The 22,990-nt window shown below is 42.9% G+C and overlaps 1 protein-coding gene across 1 annotated transcript in view; it reads right to left on the reverse strand.

Annotated features, from left to right (window-relative positions):
* LOC147024498 (3',5'-cyclic-AMP phosphodiesterase 4C-like) overlaps positions 1–22,990 on the reverse strand; it is a 209,782-nt gene that overhangs the window by 41,180 nt on the left and 145,612 nt on the right. The window lies entirely within an intron of this gene.

A 22,990-nucleotide genomic window follows, 5' to 3' on the forward strand; every position in this document is an offset into this window, starting at 1 on the left:
TTTCTCAAATTTACACTCCCTCTTCCTGTGCACATAATAGGTTGGCCCCCCATTGGGCAAGGTGTCAACCTCATTTTATAACGGTCATCCTCAACACTCTTATTCTTCCTTTTCTTCCTATTAGTAATTACAAGAACACTCTTCCTCTGAGAAATAAAAAGCAGTATATCACCACTTTTATCAAAAGCTTTTCAGGTTGGCCTGTTTTAACAGTCCCAAAATCTCACATTACACCATACATGTTTGGTGGACGATGGGCAATGTCCTCGTAATTAATGTAAAACTCAATGTCAAGGCTTGTTGCATCACGAAGTATGCCGTCGTCTCCTAAAATGTTTGTCTTGCATTTGATGTATGTACCGGCTGCGCTTTGAGCCCGAGATCATGCAATGCAGGAAATAAAAGAGAAAGCGTCATCCGTCGGCTTAGCATTGCAGACGCATTGTCACGATGACGGACAAAATTCAACCATTTTCACCCTCTCTGGCCAATCAGTTCGTAGGCTTCATGTGGCTCCCCGACTGAAGATCAATGGTAAACAAAAAAGGTAAACATCTTTTGAAAAAAAAAATATATATATAAACTTTACAAATTAATAGTGGCAGGTATAATCATTCAAGTCCATTTTCAGGATATTGTAATTGAAAGACATCAAAGCAATTTGTACGTCTTCCTAAATTCAGAAAAATTAATAAATCTTTAATTCATTAAGCACAATAAAAATAACCATCAATAACAAAAGCCTTGTGTTATTTTTGTCACAGTGGGTTTCCTTTGAGTGGATTCTCTCTAAGGCTTGGATGCTGGGTTACAAACAACCAGCCAAAAAGGCTCTTCCCCCCCCCCCCGCCCCCCCCCGAAGCCTTTAACACCTGGTAAATGCTTAGAAGCAGCTTGTACAATGTGGACACCAAATTCAACACCATGGCTCCTCGGGCCTCAGGTGATAATTAAGGGATAAATAACAAAGGAGGAAAAGTTCCGGAGGGAGATTGCGATTCAAATGGGGACAGGTAAGATGCAATTTAAGAGGAAAGGAAGGTCGGAAAAAATATTAAAAAAGTGAATTAAAGCAAAACATTTTTTTCTTCTTCTTTTCTATGAACCATTTTGGCATCGTTCCTCCTGCACAGGAACACACTGTGGAGAGAAAGGACCTTCGAGCCGTTCGTGCTCACGACAGTCATGGCAAGTCGAGGCCACCGTTGGCATGCCAATGAGATCCACACACTCAGAAATTTAGATTCACTGCAAGGCATCTTCTGTTGGGATACCAATTTCTGATCCAGCATGGAACGGCTAGCGGTTTGAGCATCGAAGCCACAAACGCCTTTTTTAGAGACGAAAAACATTTAATTTCTATCTTCATCGCTCGGCAGCACCAACGCACTGCACAGAGTATGGTCCCAATCTCCTCCTCCTCCTCCTCCTCCTCCTCCTCCTCTTCCATTGCTCGAGAAGCCTTTCATTTTATTGTAAAAGCAGATTTTGTTGGTCTCATGCACAGGGCTTTAAAATTGCTGTTGTTGAGCTATTTGTCAAAGAATGCTTTGCATAATACAGGAGAGTGCAGAGTGAGCATCAATCAAAATAATTAAATAATTAATCCATTAATTCAGCAAAACAGCATTTTGACAGCAATTGGACAATACCAGGACATAAAATAAGTCCGGGAAAGAGAAAAAGGAAACGTGGAATGTTTAATGGCTGTGGAGCACAATCAACATCATTAAAGACCACACACCCCCTCTGGTCAGGTCAGGTATGGGAGTGTGCCAGAGCAGCGCGTCGCTGTGTCCCCTTCCCGTCGGTACTCCAGGGGCCTCCATCTGGCCACCCCCCAGGCAGATGCCCAGCCCATCACCATTTCCTTGAAATGCTGATCAACTTGCTAACACCTCTCCCTCCCCCTCCCCCCCCAAAAACCCCAAAATAAACTCATATCTATTCAAGATGTGAAAGCTCGTTCATTCATGTCTTTCCCTCCCATTCTTGATTCAAACAGTGGGTAAAGCTGAAGGATTTTTAATGAACCATGAAACATATCCACTCAGCTTTGCCTTTGTGCCATATTGCGAGCAGTACAATCTTTCCCAGTGCTCACCATGCTTTTTCAAAGCTGGTAGACCGGCCAAGCACACCTTCGCAATAGATCCACATCTTGCTAGCAATCAGTCACACGAATATACAGAGTTTGCGACTGGGTTTACAAGATTGATAATTATTATCAAATGAATAATGTGCATGGATTTCAAATTCACTTTCACTGAACACAACTATCGGTACGAGGAGAATTCCACATTGAGTGACTCATCAAGTCTGACAAGTGAAATGCACTCCTGGTTAACAAAGGAAATGTCCAACAGGCCGCTGGAGCAGACAAAGTATCTGGAATTTAGCAAAAAAAAGATGGACAATTCCCAACCGACCTCCAAATTCCAATTATTCAGCAGAATTACTTGCCACACTCGATCTTGCTTTCAACACAAGATAGTTAAAAATACACATCTCTCAGAAAAGCTTTCGATGCCAAATTTTGCATTTGGCGTCTCCATTTGGAACAGCATGAATGGGATTTGAATTTGCATAATACAATCTCTGGGGTGTTTTACATGACTCGAAGCAAGGTCGTTACATCGTGTGCCAGGGACAAGCAGTACTGTAAGATTTTTGAGTTGACTCGCAGAAGTCCATGGTAAAAACCACAATACGGAAAAACAAAACAAGGAAGCCTTATATTCTTGACCTGGTTGAAAGAGCTCAAAAAATGGGATATTATATGTTTCTTAAGAGCAATGAAAACAAGGAAAACTAGAAGGGCACTCGGTGGAGTACGCACCTCCGTTACGAAATGCCTGATCCATGAGAACATATCCGGCCCAATACATTTTTGAAATATCAGGCTATATGTTGTTTTTGAGCCTTATCTCTCAACGGTGAAGAATCGCATAAAAAAATTCTCAGATCCGGATTCAGATCTTCACCAAAATTGAACCAATTCTTCCTTGTCACGCATCCAACTTGCCCACAAAATTTCATCCAGATCCGTCTACAACTTTTTGAGATATCCTGAACACAGACAAACAGATGGAGAGGGGTGAAAGCATAACCTCCTTCACCTTCAGTGGCGGAGGTAAAAAGACAAAGTGTCATGGCCCCCATGGTTTTATTAAATTTGCTGCATGGAGTTAGAGGGCGAGCCCAAATTTACAAGATTTATGTGTACACGCAACTGACTTGACTGGTCATGTAACATGGAAGATTGCATACGACGGGACAAGATTGCATAAGTAACAAAATGGCTGCCAGAAAAGCCATCTTGGATCTGATCTTGAAGGATGATTATGTGCATATGTAAGCCATCATTCATTATCTGTGTGCTAAGTTTGAACAAGATCGGTAAATACGTGTCCGAGAAATGGATGAGGACGTGTTCAATGCTGGGGTTTTTTTTCTTCCAATGAAAATGGCTGCCATCTTTTATCAGATCACAAAATTAACGGAGATACACGTGTATGCCATCGCGTTCTGTGCTTGCGCCAAGTTTGAATAAAATCGGACTGTGCATGTTCAATAAATAGTTGGGGACGCGTTTAAGTAGCAAAATGGCCGCCGGTTGGCCATCTTGGATCTGATCTCAAATAAGAATAATGTGGAGCCATCATTTGTAATCTGTGTGTCAAGTTTGAACAAGATTAGTAAATGCATATCTGAGAAATGGTTGAGGACATGCTAAATACTGTGTTTAAAAAACAACAACAACCTAAAATGGCCACCTGTCTACGAGTCAGCCATCTTTGTTCAGATCGCAAAACAAAGTGAAGGGCATGTGTGTGCCATCACGTTTTGTGCTTGTGCCAAGTTTGAACAAAACCAGACCACGCATGCCTGAGAAATGGTTGGGGACACGTTAAAGTAACAAAATGGCCACCAGTCGGCGACAATGGATTTGATCTCGAAAAAGAATGACGTGCATATGTAAGCCATAATTTATCAGTGTGCCAAGTTCGAACAACATTGGTGAATGCTTGTCCGAGAAATAGTGGGTGACGTGTTCAACATCGGGTTTTTTAAACACTAAAATGGCCGCCTCTTATAGAAGCAGATCTGAAGAGAGAGCACATCCCCATGAGACCTTACTGTTCTGATGTGTCATACCAAATTTGGTCCATAACGGTCAAGTTGTTTGTGGCGAAAAAATGTTTTAGTGATTATGAGTGATTGTGGAGGGGGGCAGTGGTGTCCTTTACAGGGGAGATATAGCCATGGGGAGCACATCTTAAGCTGTTAGGGCATGGTCATGATGCCGCGTTGCCAGTTTGGTCTGGATCCGGTTGTCGGTTTCTGAGAAAAAGATTTTTGAATGAAATACCAATTTTTGGGCAAAACCCCCCTTTCAACCCCTTTAAATTGGTGCATTTGGATGGGGAGCACAACCCCATGACAGTTTATTGTCCTGATGCATTGTACTAAATTTGGTCCTTATCGTTCAGGTAGTTGTGGAGATGTTTTTGTGAAAATGAAAGATTTGGGGAGGGGCCCTTAGCCCCCTTTCCAGGGGAGACAGGCCATGCGAATCACAGTTCAAGGCATATATATATATATATATATATATATATATATATAAATATATATATATATATATATATAAATATATATATATATATATATATATATATATAAATATATATATAAATATATATATATATATAAATATATATATAAATATATAAATATATATATAAATATATATAAATATATAAATATATATATATAAATATATATATAAATATATAAATATATATATATATAAATATATATATATATATATATATATATATATATATATATATATATATATATATATATATATATATATATCTCTCTCTCTCTCTCTCTCTCTCTCTCTCTCTCTCTCTCTCTCTCTCTCTCTCTCTCTCTCTCTCTCTCTCTCATTAAAAACCCTCTCTCTGCAAAATTCAAAGCACGTCACCACCATGTTACATCTCTCAAAATACTGAGCTGCTCCCCACAAATTATCATGTGACTGACTGACATCTGCAGGGCTACCTGCTGACATATCTCTGGCACCATTTCTCAGGCATGCATGGTCAGATTTTGTTCAAACTTGGCACAAGCACAGTACGCAATGGCATACACCTACACCTCACTATGTTTTGTGATCTGATCAAAGATGGCCGACTGGTAGACTGGCAGCCATTTTTGTAATACATAAATATGGGCTCGCCCTTGAACTCCACAAAGCAAAATTACTAAAACAACGGGGCCAATGACATTGCCTCTTTACTTGTTGATAATAGCATCAATATGCCTGACAAACATCCACCTCAATCATTGACTGCACCTCTGCATGCCAAGTACATACATCAAGCTGTGACCTACCAGCCAAGCCAGCACTACTCCGTTTTCCAGCTGTACCTCCTCCACTACTCTGCCTTTCAGCCGTGCCATCATAATAGCCTGTGAGAGTATCAAGGGGTACAGTGACGTTAACAGAGAGGAGAGTGAGGAGTTGGACAGCCCTGTCCCTCTCCCAGAGTGAAACACTGAAGTTTTTGCTATAACCGTATACAAGTAGTATTATCTGTGCAGGCGATACTGCACAGTATTGGTGCTGAAACCATGATAAATGTGATACAAATGTAATATTTTTGTGTGTTTAATTTACTTTGGGTCTTAATATATAAATATTTTTTTTAACTTTAAATGCACAAAATAAACGTCATGTTGAGCGATAATACGCCCTACCCTCACCCTGAAATTCATCCATCCCCTTATTTCCCATTTGTGCAATTGTTTGATATACAGCTCGGTTTGATATAACCCAGGCGTATAACGAGGGATGCCTTATAGAATTTCATGTTCCATACTCTTTATAGAGGATTATACTGGGTGGTTTGCCATTGCCTTCCCAGCATTGTTCACCTGGGATCTATCCTTTTTAATGGTGAGTGTCAAGCAAGGAAACAACACGTTTTTTTTTAGAAGTATTTGGTACGACTCGGCCTGGGTTCAACCACCGACCTCGTAAACTCACAGCGGATGGTCAGACCATGAAGCCATTGAGGCTGGTGCTGTGAGGCTCCATTCACATCACACCGGAATGGCTGCTAAAACCAATGCTGGTATTTCAATATGGCATTTTGTCTGCGGCAATGGCTTTATATTACAGATAAAACAAGAAAAAGAGCAATCAGAGATTGCAGACCCTTGCCAGGACTTCTTTTGTGTGGTGTATTTTTCTCGGTACGAGGGCAAATCCAATATGGCTGCCAAACCATGTGACATGATGTCATATATGTGACCCTTTTGTTCCTCATGGATAGGTGGTCATATGTGTAAAGTTTCGCCTCGATCTGTTCAGACATTTCAGGGAAGAATTTTGAAAGTTTTTTTAATTATTATTATTATTATTATTATTAAAACAAGCAATATGGCTGCCGAATCACATGACCGATGACGTCACAACAATTTTGTGGACCATTTTATCCCTAGATGACCCTCAAAAATGTTCTACTGATCAGATGTCGCATTCTACATTCGCAATTATGACGTCACAACGAAGGCACCGACGACGTCATAAAAACATCACACTCGTTCCCCATAAGTACTTGCCGTGTGCCAAGTTTCAATTTTTTCCTTGGTGCAGATTTCAAATACAGAGGTCCTTAGTTCTTCCATTTTTCCAACATGGTTGCCACACCAAGTGACATATGACGTCATAATTACCATAACATCCCACACGAATAGTTGCACCAACGGTGAAAATTTCGTCTCAATCCCACAAGCGGTTGCGGAGAAAAACACGAAAGTTCTGTGCGGCCAAACAGACAGGCAAACGGACAAACAGACGAACCAAAATGCAACAGCCTCTCCTTCGATGAGGGTAATAAACTATACATTCCTCCATCTGCCCATTCGTTTGTCTCCATGCATGATAATCACCATTGGGTGACCTATCCTTCAACAGCACAAATTATCCTAATTTCCTCGTTGCCCCAATTATTCCTTGCTGGGTCGGCTGGAAGGGGAACGGTTCTGGCCTTAGTCTTTCACGAACTGCCTGGCCAGTTTGGCTTTATGTTCCACCAAAGGTGGGAAATTATAATTTGCAATTTGTTCAGGGTGCCAAAAAAAAAAGCAAGTGAAGAGGTGCCAACAATAAACACCAAGGGATCTTCAACATCTGCCAACATTACCAGCACAGGCAAGCATGTCCCTTGGGCTTAACTGATTTAATCTCTTTTCCAGAAAACAAAATCGAAAGACCGCGCATCAAACAAGATAGATAGTTAAACACAAACATGCATCAACGTCAGGTCAGGTACGGGAGCATGTGCCAGAACAGTGCGTCGCTGCGTCCACTTTCCGTCGGTACTCCAGGGACCTCCATCTAGCCATCCCCCAGGCAGATGCCAGGCCCATCCCCATCTCCTTGAGATGATGGTCAACCTGCTGCAACCACGAGGCATGTGGTCGGCCCACTGGCCTCCTCCACTCATGAGACTCCCTCGCTGAGAGAATCTGGTGAGCAGGATCAGCATCAGGAAAACGAGCCACATGTCCATACAGCCGCAACTGACACTCACGGACTATGCAGGTAACAAATCTCATCCGAGTCTCTCTCAGCAACCGCTCGTTGGACACAAAATCCGACCAGCGATAGCCAAGGATTCTTCGAAGAGACCTGGTACCAAAGGAATTAAGTCTCCGTCTCAGATCCTTTGTCAGAGTCCAAGTCTCGCATCCATAGAGCAAGACTGGAAGTACCAAGGACCTGAAGACTCGGACTTTCATCCTCCCCCTCAGGTACCGGCAGCGGCACACCCCATGATCCAGTGAATCCATGTCTCGCCAGGCCCAACCCAGACGTCTATTGACCTCTGACTCGCAGCCAGCAGAGACATGAATATCACTGCCAAGGTAAGTGAATATCTCCACGACCTCAACATCCTCACCACAAACAGACACAGACAGGACAGCAGCATCCAAGATGTCACAGAAAGCCAGGATCTTAGTTTTGACCCAAGAAACCCGTAATCCCAGCAGCTCAGACTCCTCATTCAGCACCTCGAGGGCCCCCAAAAGGATGTCTAAAGTCTCCGCAAAGATGACTGCATCATCTGAAAAATCAAGGTCCGAGATCTTGACATTCCCAAACGATGCACCGCAACTTGATCTCTCCGACATCCTCCCTAAAATCCAGTCCATACAAGTGCTGAAAAGTGTGTATGCTCGGAATATTTTTTTCAATTAAAAAAGTTAATTAAAAGTTAATTTATAAATTAACGTCCTGAAACTAAGAATGTGGCAAATTTTAACATCTCTCACCATCTCATGGCTTGGTAAAATAAACAGCACAAAACCCCCCAAAAAACAATCAAAAACCAAAGCATGCCTTGGCAGCACCCCTTCTTATTGTTAATGAGAGCGCCGAGCATATTCTAAAATTCTCTTCCACAACAATAGTAGGCAAGCATTGTGGCAAGAACAAATCTGGAATGGCTCCCAAACGTCCTGTGTGCTGGCAAGCAGCCTTTGCTTTCGATGGGATCCTGTTCCATGATGACATCCCTTGAGCAGGCATTCTGAGACAAATCCCACTATTGCTGTACCTCAATGACCTCTCTCTCGAATCAACAGAATATCCATTGCCTCACTTTACAGATGACTCCACTGTGTGCAGTATCGTACGATGTACCTCCACCGGGCAAGCTGCGGCAGCATCGCTCTCCGCCAAATTTGAGAAAAAATAAAGAACTTGCCTCTGAGCTGGAACTTGTTATTTTTTTAAGCATAGACAGGTCCAATATTCTTGCCTTGTCCTTCCACAAGGACAGGCTGGATACTCCTCAAATTTAAACCAGGTTCCACCATGGAATTCTCCAAAGGATACAGAGAGCTACAGGAGTTCCTTCACAAGGAACTTTGACATAGGAGGAGACCATTAGACCCATTAAAGCCTGCACTATTATTCCCAACTAATGGCTGGTTTGTCCATGCTCTATCCTTTTAAATGCTGAGCATCAAGAAAGGAAGCAGCATGCACCATTTTTTTAATCTTTGGTGTGACTCGGTCTAGTCAGCGTTCGAACCTCCGATCTGCCAGACTCGGAGCGGCTGCTCCAACCATTAGACCATTAACCATGACATGAGTCTGGTTAAAGGATGAATTATTTCTCAGCCATCTCCACCATATAAAAATTCACAAGGTGTTCATCCAAAGTGATGTGGGATGTGGTCCCGACAGGCCACAGATGAAGCGGCGCTCCTGCTTCCGAGCTGCTCACTCCCCTACCTCCACCCACACACCCTCCTTTGAGGTGTCAATGGCATCTCTCGACAGGAGGTTGATACCTCGTTTACAGAGAGTTGCCGTGCCAAGCTAAGAGGCATAACCTTTTGAGTAGAGCCAAACAGACACATTCACCTCCATCTCACCCACACAGGTATAGCATATGTGATAACGTAGTCTGTAGACATGACAAAGGCAAAAAGTCATTTCCATGCCCACAATTTGTCTGCCCGGTTGGTCTTGATTCGAGATCGCGTAGCGCTGTATAAAGAATAAAACAAATAAATAATGGTACATAATGTGAAGAAAACATTTGCTGAATACATTAGACTGTAGAGTGGAGTGATGTTCCCACAGAGATGATTTTCATTCGCTTGGAGAGATTTAAATGTCAAGTGAATTCAAAATTACGAACACGACATTTTACACGATCATCGTAAGATTAAAACAACTCGTCCCAAGTGGGACAGACGCTCGTCTCCCCAATGGAGGGCGGCCATAGCTGGGATTCATCGAGTGATGAAGTTGATTTTTCAGTTTGATTTGATGGGAAATTAGGGGGTCTGCGGCAGTTGAAAGACCTGATAACATGATTGTATTTGCACAGTGAAAACTACATGGGAAGCGGATCCTGAATTGATGAAAAACGTTCCATTAGTTTTTGTCCAGTGAAAGGATCCTTCAACCCTTTTTAGACCCTAAGGGGGTGTAAAGGGTCTGAAGGGTCTAAAGGGTGTAAGGGTCTAAAGTGTTGAAAGAGTTGTGAAAGGATTAAAAGGGTCAAAAAAGAGATTAAAAAGGGCTAAAAAGATTTTAAAAGGTCTAAAGGGTTTAAAGGTCCAAATGGTCAAGCGGTCGAAGCAGTATAACAAGTTAGAGGGTGTGTTGAATTGGGTTTAAAAGCGTTTTAATGGTCTTAAGAGGTCTATAAGGTCTTCAGAGTGTAAAGCGTCAAAAGGGTCTTAAAAAGATTAAAATGGTAAAAGGACTAAAAGAGACTAAAACAGGACTGTCCCCTCTCGACCACACACTCCCTCCCTCAACACATCTCTCTGTCCTCCGCTCTCCCTTTCTTTCCCATTCTTCAGAACAAAAGGGCATGGATGACTTGCTCCTTGCCCGTCAAGGTCACATGCTTTCTCCCAGAAACTCAAACCTTGTACCTCCCCCCAACCCCCCCCCCTTAGGTTTAAGGTGAAAGCCAACAAAAATTTTATTGTCACCTTCATCTCTCGTCTGTGGAACATCATCCTCCAGAGTCCGTCGTCTCGTGCTCCTCCCTCCAGTTGATCTCTGTCTCTCAAGTCCACCTCTGGCTTTTCTACAACTGCGGAGCCTCTACCCCACCCCCTCCCTATTCTCACCTCCCCTCTCGTCCCGTGGTGCAGTACATCCCTACATTGTTGTTCGCCTGGTGTTGATTTGTTCTTTCACGAATTTCAACATCTGCTTATTAAATCTGCGCTACTTAGTAATGTCAGATATATTGGGTTAGGGCCAATTTGGTTACGCAAAGTAGCTTAGTACTGGTGGCTGCCTTTATCATTCATAAATATTACCCAGGTATTAGAGTTTGCTCGATTGTTATCCAAAGTATGTAGTAAATTTAATTTGTTATTAATACTACATTTTAATCACAATCGCAGAGAAGGATCACAAGAAATAAAAATTCAAACAAACAAAAGACAGGTGCGATGATGAAGCGTACAAGGTATCACATAAAAGACGTACACAAAACCATGGCATGGCTTGATCCAATTAGAGAGCTGGCTTAATTAAAGGGCTGCCATGTGTGCTGTGATGCTACGAACAAGCCATACCGATTGCACCTACAATGACAGCCCGTTAGTAACTACCCAAAAATAAACTGCCCAAATCGAGCACAATGCAAACTTGCATACGTTCACGCGCGCGCACCTACGGCATCAGCCGGCATATGACATCAGCCGACCTACTCATCAACTCAAACTATGAGGAGTACAACATCAGTAACTCAAAGCACAATACACAATGAAGCATCAGAACATTTAACGAGTCATATAAATTTGGAGTTTCTCATTTGATATTTGAAAAAAAAATAATAAAACCTTTCTTCTCTTGGTCCACTCTTTTAAAAGCAATTGCCCCACGTTGATGGGGAAAACAAAAGATATTCCGAGCGGACATTTTCTCCTAATATCGGTTACCAATACCACTTCAAATGGTTGGGTTCCTCTTAAATTAATGGTTAATAATTGTTTATCGTCCATTTATATCGTTCAAACGTATGGAAAAGCACCCGGTGCTTGAGTGCAGATCACAATGATAGACAAGGAACGTGGATGTAGAAGGCAATTTGGCCCATAAACCTTGCGCTATACGAGATCGCTCCCGACCCAAGTGGCTTCCTTCAACACATATGGGTCAGGATGCATCTGCCTGACCAAGCTGCCCCCTCTGCCAACGGAACCAAGAAAATCAGCTCATAGGTCCTCAAAAATCCTGCTCCAAGTCCCGTTCGAAGGACCGCCTTCTGTCTCAATAAGTTATAAACTATTCTGTGATCTACCCAGTGAAAAAAAAGGAGACATAATCGAGATAATATTCATGAACAAGATTTTATCAAGAGGACTCAAACGAGGTTTTGATCAAGGGATTATTGATAAATGAGCAGAATTAGATCCACAGATCCCAGATTGATTGGGAAGTGACTGTGAACCACTGCAGTAATGGCTGGAATAATCTAGTGTACCAAGTGAACAACACAAGGGTGGATTGAAAATGCTGAAGAAAAGGAAGTCGAACAACATGAATACTTAATGATAACATAAAGGATAAAGGAAGCACTGAAAAGAGCCAATCAAGCTTGGTGGTGGCTTGACGGTTAAGCTGGCTGGCTTAACATCTAAATGTCCTGAATTTGAAGCCACTGCCGTGGCAAAATAACACCCGGTGGGTTGACTCAGCCGGTCATCCTTTTGAGGTCGGCAAACTGAGCACCAGCTCACTGGGAAAAATGAGACATTTCAATATCCTACGTCAGAGTGGTGACTCGTCCGGCATTGTACCCCCTTTCCAATGAAACGGCCTCGGAAACTTTATGCACCTGGACAGTGTGAGGAGTACCATCCAAAGAGAGCCAATAACTGGAAAGCACCAGGTGTATATTGAGATACATCGATTTAGAGAGAAAAAAATAGATATTGCATCGATGCATGTTAGTCTGATGCTACATCTTTGGCCAGCGTCATCAGCAGACGTAGGAACATGCGACTCGCGAAAGAATAGGACTAATCATGAAAAATAAAGACATGGATCTGCTGGTGGGTTTCACTGATATCGTGGGTTTCAAGGTGGGAATGTCTCACCATTTTAATCCACTTTCTATTTCTACCCACGATTTTGTTTTCTACCCACACTAACCCTCTTCTCTCCAAGTTCTCTCTTTCCTCTAGCCTCCTCTTTTTATCACCTTTATCACCTCCGCCATTGAAGGTGAAGGAGGTTATGTTTTCACCCCTTTCTGTCTGTCTGTTTGTTTGTGCACAGGATATCTCACAAAGTTGCGGACAGGTCCGGATGAAATTTTGTGGACAGGTTCGTTGTGTGACTAGGACGAACTGATTAGATTTTCGTGAAGATCTGGATTCAGATCAGACTACTAGAATTTTTTTGGGTGATTCTTCACCATTGAGAGATCGAGCCAAAAATGATACATAGCACGATATCTCAAAAAGTTGTGAATGAGTTGCAACATCACTTGTTGGATAAGTTGGGTATGTGACAAAAATGACACAATGAGATTTTGTTTACACTCCGGATCTCGATCCGGCCTATCAGTAGGTTACAAAACATAAACTGTACAGCTGGGCGAAGGACATGTGCTCTCGCGAGTGCCGTTGTAGTTTCCAATGGAATAAAATGCAACAGTCATTCAGTAGACATTTAATATTCCATAGCATCTTCCAATTAATAAAAATATCATTGTGTGCCAGGACTCTGGTCAATTCCGAATTAATGTCTTCTGGTTCTCTGACCAGACTGCTGGAGTCGGCCTTGATGACATCAGACTAACAAGGCAAGATCTACCAGTGATGACCTTTCCTATATTTTGAATGTCTGATTTTCTTATTCAAGAGACTTTGGAGATCCCTTGATATCTTGAAGCTTTTGACAGTGTGGGCATTGAGATCTGATCTCCAAACTCCTCCGTTTTAGCTTTCCTCCTTCACTCTGCCCTCGCATATCTAGCTCTTACTCCGGTCGCCCTATCTCCATAACGTTAATAATCCAACCCATCCTTCCTTCCCTACCAACAGCAGTGTCCCTTAGGGTTCTGTCCAGTCTCTTACACTCTTCCTTCTTTTTTTTATCATTGATCTTTCTTCTACAAGTAACCAAATGCACTTGTATGTTGATGACTCAACATTACATTCCTCTACATTTTTCAAATCTGCTCCATATTCTCTTGCTTGATCTACATCTCGTTTTATCACAACCAACTGCATAAATTCAGATTTGGATAGGATTAATAAAGTGGAGCAAATAGAATCAATTTTTCCATATTTCTTTAAAATAGAAACAGAGCAAGTGACCAAAACATTGGATGTGCAAAGACTCTGCTAATAGTCAGGGAGCATCATAAGTCCCGTGGGATTTTTGGTATGAAAGCAAACCACCATGCCAGACTCTTCAAGTGGACCCAAATGATTAATAAAAAGCCTGTTGGCACTCTGGGAAATGGTGCCGACGTGTATTTTGAACACATTTAACATTTATGAAGAATGACTATCTTACGCCGCTTAAAAAGTGACATCATGTCACCCTGACCCCTCTATATACCACCATTTTTGTCATACTTGGTATAAAATTGACTGGCATGAACCTCTGCGTACTCATAGGTCATTTATTCGTCAACATACGAGCCATATCATGAATAAATCGTACAAAAATCAAAATTTTGACCATATTTCGACTTCGGTTTCACCGTCCGCAGTTCACCAAAATACCTTTTTCTCAACAATACGCTCACCAATCTGCTAATGAATAGTATCGCAACGTACCTATGTTATCACTAGTTCTTTTGATATTTTATACATGTCATTCACTTGATAATTCAACGAGATATACCTCAAAATGTAACCCTACCCCCTAATGAATCGGAAGGTTACTCTTTCCGACATCTGTAAATTTGGATGCATGATTTTGTAAACACATGCCACAAATCCTACTGTAGATGATTAGGTTGAGGTCGTCTTCCCATATGACTATAGTAACTATGGTATCTACTAATATAAGCATTTTCTCTCTTTCAGATGTGATGCTGCTGAAGAGCCATAAGTTGATATATTTAATGCAATATAGCTGATTCTGTATAAAAACATACTTTTATGTTTTTCACTGTTATGTTATTCAGATGCAGCAGAACATCTGACAAGAACAGAAAGGGTCATCGGTAGTTTGTAGACACTAGATTGGAGCTCCAGCAAACTATCCCTCTCTTGTACCCAGTGACGGCTTATTGCGTATTCCGCTATTGCTAACAAATGCTTCCACATTCTAACACATCGCCTTGTCAACATCGAAATGCAGTCAGCCACAAAAACTGTATTTCCTCCAGAGAAAGTTGCGAGAGTAGACACTGACTATTCCTTGTGTATTATTTGCCAAACAAAAAGTGCCACAACATTAGTTCAGAGTCCCAGTGCTTATGAGAAGATATTACTCTGTATCAGAGAGCGAGCTAAGTACGGTGACAGAGACTATCCCGAAATCAGCCGGCGACTTGGAAATGTCTCCAGCCAGGACCTGCAGGAAAAATCTGCATCATGGCACAGGAAATGTCAGCAGAATACTGTTCATGCTGAAATGCTCAACAGAGCAAAAGGACACTACGAGAAACCATTATCATCCAAAGGAATCCATGATGAAAAATCCTCTCGGGCCTCAACTACATTTACACGCTCTCATTCAACCTCATACAAGAGTGACCTGTGTTTCTTCTGTGATCTTGGATCACGAATTAACGTGTACTAATTAACGACATCTACTCGCCGCTGGAAATGCAAGTGTTTCTCTAAAGGAAGCCATTGCATAAAGTGGAGACGAACAGCTTCGTGTGAAGCTCAGTACTTCAATAAACCCCACAGACGCGCATGCCATTGATGTCAAATACCACAAGCGATGTTGGGCAATTCATGTAACAAATGTTTGGCGTGTCAAGAAATCATCAGAAGTTCCTCAAGCCAGTATTGTAGTTGAGGTTGCAGCAGAAATTGAGTTCCTGAGCCTAGCAGAAGGCATGATGTTGGATGGAAAGATCCTCAACATGGGTGAACTACAAGACACTTTCACTGCAATAAGATCTGCTAACAACGTGACCCATCCAGAATGCCCCCGCAAGGTAATCAAGCAACTGCTGCAGAACGAAATACCCAGTATAGAGTTCAACAAACCGAAGCCCATCAATGAGCCAGAACGTTGCACAATCAAAACTACCAGGGATGAAGCCATTAACCGGATGGAGGAAACAGAGATGGGGATGGAATCGGACATGAGGGTGCTATACAAAGCATCTTCAATTTTGAGGAGAGCGATACGCAAGGCCGACAAATGGACATTCACTGGAAACTTATCTGACTCTACGAGCGAGCATGTTCCAGAAGAACTCTACATATTTTATAGATGGTTAATCCAGGGCCCAAACACAACATTGTCAACAGACAAGGAATACTTCGTCGTCAACAAGTAAGCAGTCAATCTGGCACAAAGTACTGTGGCGAAGTACTTGTCACCACAACAAGTTGGAAACAAGGTAACGAAGACCTTCAAAATGACACACGAGATGCCACAGCAACTGGCTATCGGAATAGCCATGAGGCAAGCCACCAGGAGCAAAAAAGTTGTTGATATGCCACATAAGTTCAGAGTGTCTGTGGAGTACAACGGATTACTCAGAATAGAAGGGCAGATAGCATCTACCGTACTTCAGAGAATGGCAATAAAACGATGGCCTTTACATGCCCCCAGATGTTGTGATGGGAAGATACTTGTTCTTTGCAGTCGACAATGTCGATTTTGCGGAGGACACTACCAACGGAAAAAGAACCCTTCATGCTACAGTAATGGTGATTTACCAGAGGTGTGATCCAGGCGATGAGATTCCAAAGCTTGAACTAACTGGACCAGTGCAGATGCGTTCAATCACAGATCTACCAAGCATAACCACAAAGCTGGTGGACTGTCCAAAACCAACAGCAAAGCCTCAGAGTCCATCCTATGCATCATTCTGCGTCAGAGAAGGCACCAACAAATCGGAGTATCTACCTGATGTTGCCTGGCTGATGGGACGAACCTTACGCAGGTTCGAACAGAAAGAACACGTGTTACCACATCTGAGTAGTGAAGAACATGAGGAACTGGTTTCGGCTACTCCTGGACGGATTCCAACGTGGTCGGCATATCATTCCTTGGTCTCTACGAAGTTGCCCCTGACAAGAGTTGGAACACCGCCATTCATAGCAGCACCTGCACATGAGTGGAATACGCTCCTGACAGTACTGATGCAGGCACAAGGAATCAGTACCAAAGTAGTCAGCCCAAATCACAAGACTGTGGTTTCACTGGATATGGGATTGTACAAGCCTGCAAAACAGGTCCAGATAGCCCGCAATGACATGGATCACCTGATTCTTCGCCCAGGGGAACTTCACATCGTGATGGCCCAACTCCGATGCATTGGGTGCTACATTGAGAACAGTGGATTGGACTTTTGTTGGACATTGGCAGACCTATATGGACCTGTAACGGTTCGACAAATCCTTGAAGGAAAGCATGCGAGGAGAGGATTGAATGCTCACATGATCACTTTGCAGTCCTTGTTCACATTGCATCAGCAAGCATTCTTCGAGAGTGAAAGTGATCTGCTCAAGGACCTCTCAGCAGCTGCTGACGATTTGGCTCTCACGTTTGTCAATCAAGATCCCGAAGAGATGAGGAAAGCTCATTCAGCTATGGTAAATATCATCGACTCAGAGCAAGCGATGGACAAAATCGATCGTTTTGACGGACAGGGCAAGTCTGGACCAGGTGCACTCGTACTGCAGCAGTATATGCTGATGTTCATGGACATGATCCTTCTCATACGAGTTGTTAGAACAGCTAACTGGAAACTGCACCTCACGGCCCTCGAGTCATTCACAAAGCACTTCTTTGCACATGACAAGCTTGTCTATGCTCGCATGATTCCCCTGTATCTGGCCGACATGGAGTCTGTGAAGGAAAACGACAAAGAAGTCTACCAAGAGTTTGACAATGGAAACTGGGTTGTAAACAAGAATCGCCATGTACCATTCTGTGCCATTGGGGCTGATCACCCCCTGGAGCATGTGAACAGAATGATGAAGGTTACCGGTGGCCTTGTCGGTATCGCACTCAACAGTAGTGCCCGTACAAAGTTCTACATCATCGCTCCAGGACTGGCGAGACTCGCTGCAGAAGCCTACGAAGTGGCTGGAGTGACGCCCAATGATAATGAACAGCATCACGCATGCCCACCTGCAGTACTGTCGAGACAAGAGAAAAACATTGAAGCATTGACATCAACAATACAAAGCTTCACTAATCCATTCACGGATCATACCAAAGGAGCTCACCAACTTCGGAACGAAGGAGGTTATGCCTGATAATGTGAACAATGACCTCATCACACAACCTAAAGTCGGCCAAGCTGTATTTGAGGCATTCGTTGCAAACCGCATCACGACAACAAATCTGTGGGCTCCAATGAAGAAATGCCAGCTGAAGACTTGGAAGACAACAGGAAAACGTCTTAAAGTGACTGCAGGTGATAAAATAGTCGAGCTGCAAGAAGACAGAAGTCTGTTCGCTCGCATGCTATTGGTATTAAAATCGAGGCCCGAAATTAACATCGCAGAAATCATCGGACAGTATGAACTTTCAGTTGTCCCAAGGTTGCTCTTTGCTGCGGATGGCACAATGCTGCACTGCCAAAACAAAAGTAGTTTGATGGCGGTTTTGGAGAAGACCGCTGAGGACACTGCCACGTCTGACGTCATCATGCCATCAGTTCAAGACAGTACAAGAACAGAGCAGGATGATGACTCGCCTCTCCTGGAAGTGGTTCTCTTGGATGCCATGGCAGAACTGCAATCTTTGGACAAGCCAGACCACATCAAGAACTGCAGAGAGCTCGCAGAGCACTTTACGACATGGATCTTGCAGAAATACAGGAAAGGTGATGAAATACACTTGGTTTTTGACCGCTATGTTTCCTCTTCTTTGAAGACGGCCACTCGTGATAGATGGCAAGGCAGCCAGCCCGTGGTATCCTATCACATCACAGACACTACAAACATAGCCAAGGTGTCGATGAAGCAATTACTGGCGAGTGTGAAGATGAAGATGGCATTAACTGGTTATCTTGCTGAGAAGATGTTGGAAAGAGCAAATGCCATGGCACATGGTCGTGGCATGGGGATCACAGTACAAAGCAACTCATACAAACATGGCATACCTCCAAAGTGACCAAGAGGAAGCAGACACTAAGCTCCTCTTGCACGCTCTCGATGCAACCAGTCGTGGTGCATCCAGTATTGCCATCCACTCCCCAGACATCGATGTCTTCATTCTGGCACTTCGGCGGTATCCAGTCTTATGCAGGAACACAACTTTTGTTACAGGGACAGGAGAAAAGCGCCGCACTGTTCCCCTCCAAATGATTTACCGATCTCTGCGACCGATTCAAGTAGCAGCTTTGCCGGGACTCCATGCTCTGAGTGGAGCAGACAACACCGGAAGTTTCGCCGGAAAAGGCAAAATGGCTTTCTGGAAGGCTTCCCAACACGCCAGTGATGAGATCATTACTGCACTTGGATCCCTGGGAACAACATCACACTTGAGTACTGACACACTGAACTCCATCGAAATGTTCATCTGCTCAGTGTATGCCCCTCAAACACTGCTCACTAAGATAGACAAGCTCAGATGGTGGATGTTTTCACAGAAACAATGCCAGTCCGAGAAACTCCCTCCAACACGTGATGCCCTCGAACAAGCCATCAGTCGTGCCCACTTCCAAGCAATCGTGTGGTTCAATGACACGACACCGAACCCACAGATTCCATCACCACAAAACTATGGCTGGAAACTTGAGGAGGCAGAATGGGTTCCAGTCATGACCACTCAACTCCCAGCACCAAAGTCTGTTATTCATTTCGTGAAATGCAACTGTTCCAAGTTGAGATGTCAAACAGCACGATGCACCCGAGTGAAAGCAGGACTCAACTGCACAGACATGTGTGGATGTTCCAGTCTGGAAGACAACTGCGAAAACTCGCACCACTCAACCGACGACGACGAGGATGAAGTACCAGACGAACATGATAACGATGATGACAGCGACGAGCTCTTTGGATGAGAGCTGAGTGCCATGGGACTTATGCATACGTATGAACTCGGGGGTAGGGTTACATTTTGAGGTATATCTCGTTGAATTATCAAGTGAATGACATGTATAAAATATCAAAAGAACGAGTGATAACATAGGTACGTTGCGATACTATTCATAAGCAGATTGGTGAGCGCAATGTTGAGAAAAAGGTATTTTGGTGAACTGCGGACGGTGAAACCGAAGTCGAAATATGGTCAAAATTTTGATTTTTGTGCGATTTATTCATGATATGGCTCGTATGTTGACGAATAAATGACCTATGAGTATGCAGAGGTTCATGCCGGTCAATTTGATACCAAATATGACAAAATTGGTGGTATATGGAGGGGTCAGGGTGACATGATGTCACTTTTTAAGCGGCGTAAAATAGTCATTCTTCAAAAAATGTTAAATGTATTCAAAATACACGCCCGCACCATTTCGTAGAGTGCCAACAAGCTTTTTATTAATCATTAGGGTCCACTTGAAGAGTCTAGCATGGTGGTTTGCTTTCATACCAAAAATCCCACGGGACTTTATTTTGTGCAAGATGCTGCCAGACTATAAGGGTTAGAGTTGAGGATAGTAGGGTAAGGCTATTCGATTTCAGGAAGGCAAATCTTGAGGGTATGAGGAGAGAGTTGGGTGATGTAGATTGGGAGAAGCTCATAATAGGACAATCAGCATCAGAGAAATGGGAAACCTTCAAGGAACAAATGTGTAGAGTGCAGAGTAAGTACATTCCAATGAGGTGTAAAACGAGAAGCAGAAAGAGGCCAGGGTGGTTGAGTAGTGAGATAAGGAATGCTATTAAGGAGAAGCAGAAGGCATTTATAAGGTTAAAAATAACAGGACTGGAGTTAGATTTATATCACTATCGGAGTAAACAGTGGCAAGTGAAGAAAATAACTCGGCAAGCCAAAAGAGAGTATGAGAAGGACATGGCTAAGAATATTAAACGTAATAACAAGGCCTTCTTGAAGTATATCAGGGGAAAAGAACAGGTTAGGACCAGTGGGGGCCCATTGAGGAATAGTACTGGGAGAGTGGTTAGTGATGAAAGTAAGATGGCAGGCTTATTAAACGTGCATTTTTCTTCGACTTTTACACAAGAACAGTCAGGAGAATTGCCAATATCTGAGAGTATCTGTCAAGGAGGTGAGGAAGGGCTTTTACAGACTATCCAGGTTGGAGTGGAGGAAGTAAAGGAAGAGCTAGGTAATCCAAGTCGATAAGGCAATACCAAGAGTATTGAGGGATGTGGCTGAGCAGGTAAGCGAGATGTTACCGGATATTTTCAATAGTCCTCTGGAGTCAAGACAGGTACCGAAGGATTGGAGAGTAGCAAATGTAACAACATTATTTAAGAAAGGATTCAGAGAAGAATTGGTAAACTACAGACCTGTTCGTTTGGCAGAAGTTGTGGGGAAGTTGTTGGAGACATTAATTAAGGACCATATTGAATAATTTAAAATTAATTGAAGGTAGTCAGCATGGGTATACTAAAAGGAAGGAGGTCATGTTTAACAATTGTATTGTGGTTCTGTGATGCAGTTTCTCACTAGGTGGATGAGGGAGGTGCAGTGGATGTAGTACATGTTGACTTTCAGAAGGCAATTAATGAGGCATCACACAGTAGGTTGTTTGCAAAGGTGGAGGCTTTCAGAGTGGCTGATTAGGTAGCTAATTGGATCGTAAACTGGCTTCGTGATAGGAAGTGAAGAGTGGCTGTGAGAGGGACGATGTCTTGCTGGGAGGATGTAAGTAACGGGGTACCTCAGGGATCAGTACCGGGACCATTACAATTCATTATTTACAACAACGATTTGGATAATGGGGTTAAAAGTAAGCTTTCCAAATTTGCAGATGACACAAAGCTTGGAGGTAAGGTGGATAACAGAGGGGGTGGTGATCAGATTCAGGAAAGTATTGATACTTGTATAGATTGGGCAAAAGATTGGCAGATGGAATTTAACCTGAGCAAGTGTAAGGTGTTGGGGATGGGAAAGAACAACGAAAATAGAGATTACATGAAGCAAGGGGTAATTTTGGAGTGTGTCACACAGGAGAAGGATCTGGGGTGGGAATAGATATGGGAGGTGAGCAGTCAGCACAATGCCAGGCAGCTATAGGTAAAACAAATAGGGCTTTAGGTTGTATTAGGGGGGGGGGGTGGATCATTTATAAATCAAAAGAGGTGGTGTTAACATTGTACAGGAATTTAGTGAGGGCCACATCCAGAATATTGTGTGCAGGTTTTTGCACAGGCATGATGGGCTGGATGGCCTCCATCTGTGTTAGATTTCCTTGTAAACACCCCCCCCCAAAAAAAAACCTGATGTTAAACACGTAACCATTTCTCGGACAAGCATTTACCGATGTTGTTCAAACTTGGCACACGCACACTGCATGATGGCATACACGTGCACCTCACTTTATTTTGTGATCTGATCAAAGATGGCTGACTGGTATCCATTCCAGTTGTACATAAATATGGGCTAGCCCTTTACCTCCGTGCAGCAGAATTAATAAAACAACGGGGGCAATGACATTTTATAGCTTTTAAAAAAAAAAAATTTAACTTGTTCATTCATGTAAATTGTCTGCAACGTTGACAAACGTCACTTTTCAGCTAAATCTTCTTGCTGGCAATGCACTCTGCACTACGAGTTCGGACCATTTTTCTGTGAGTTCCATTCCGAGGTGAGAAGGTCTACAATGCGAACAATAGTAATTAGAGGACAGGATAAAAATCTAACAAATACTGAAAGTTTAACTCGATTTCTGCCAGTTTAGCAGCTATATCGACGTTTAGGTCGGACCATTTCATCTAGTGGTGTGGAAGTATGAGTGGAGAGCCTAACTTTTAAACTCAACCACCCAGAGCACTTGTCACATGACATGTAATACGGCAGTTCCATGCCAACAACAATCCGTTTGTTATTTTGGACTAGGAAATTGTCCTTAAAGGGCTTATTGCACTACAAAGCAGTGAAAATGGACTTGTACACCGATTTACTCCAATCAGATGAAGTGTCGTGAATGTTTGAATGAGTGATTCAAATCAGATCACGGTTGTCAGGCTATTGTGAGGAATCATAGGGTGGAAAACAAAACCAAAATCTTTTGCGCTGGGGCTTACTATTCATCATCTGAAAGTGATGGGGGCGAGGGGACAGAGTTGGAGACTCTTCATTGTCAACAATATAACACGAGACGGGATTTTTGGAACTTCCACACAATGT

Source organism: Eptatretus burgeri, chromosome 6 (genome assembly GCF_056783735.1).
Source record: "Eptatretus burgeri isolate ZD-2024b chromosome 6, Ebu_testis_v1, whole genome shotgun sequence".
In the NCBI taxonomy this organism is placed as follows: domain Eukaryota; kingdom Metazoa; phylum Chordata; class Myxini; order Myxiniformes; family Myxinidae; genus Eptatretus; species Eptatretus burgeri.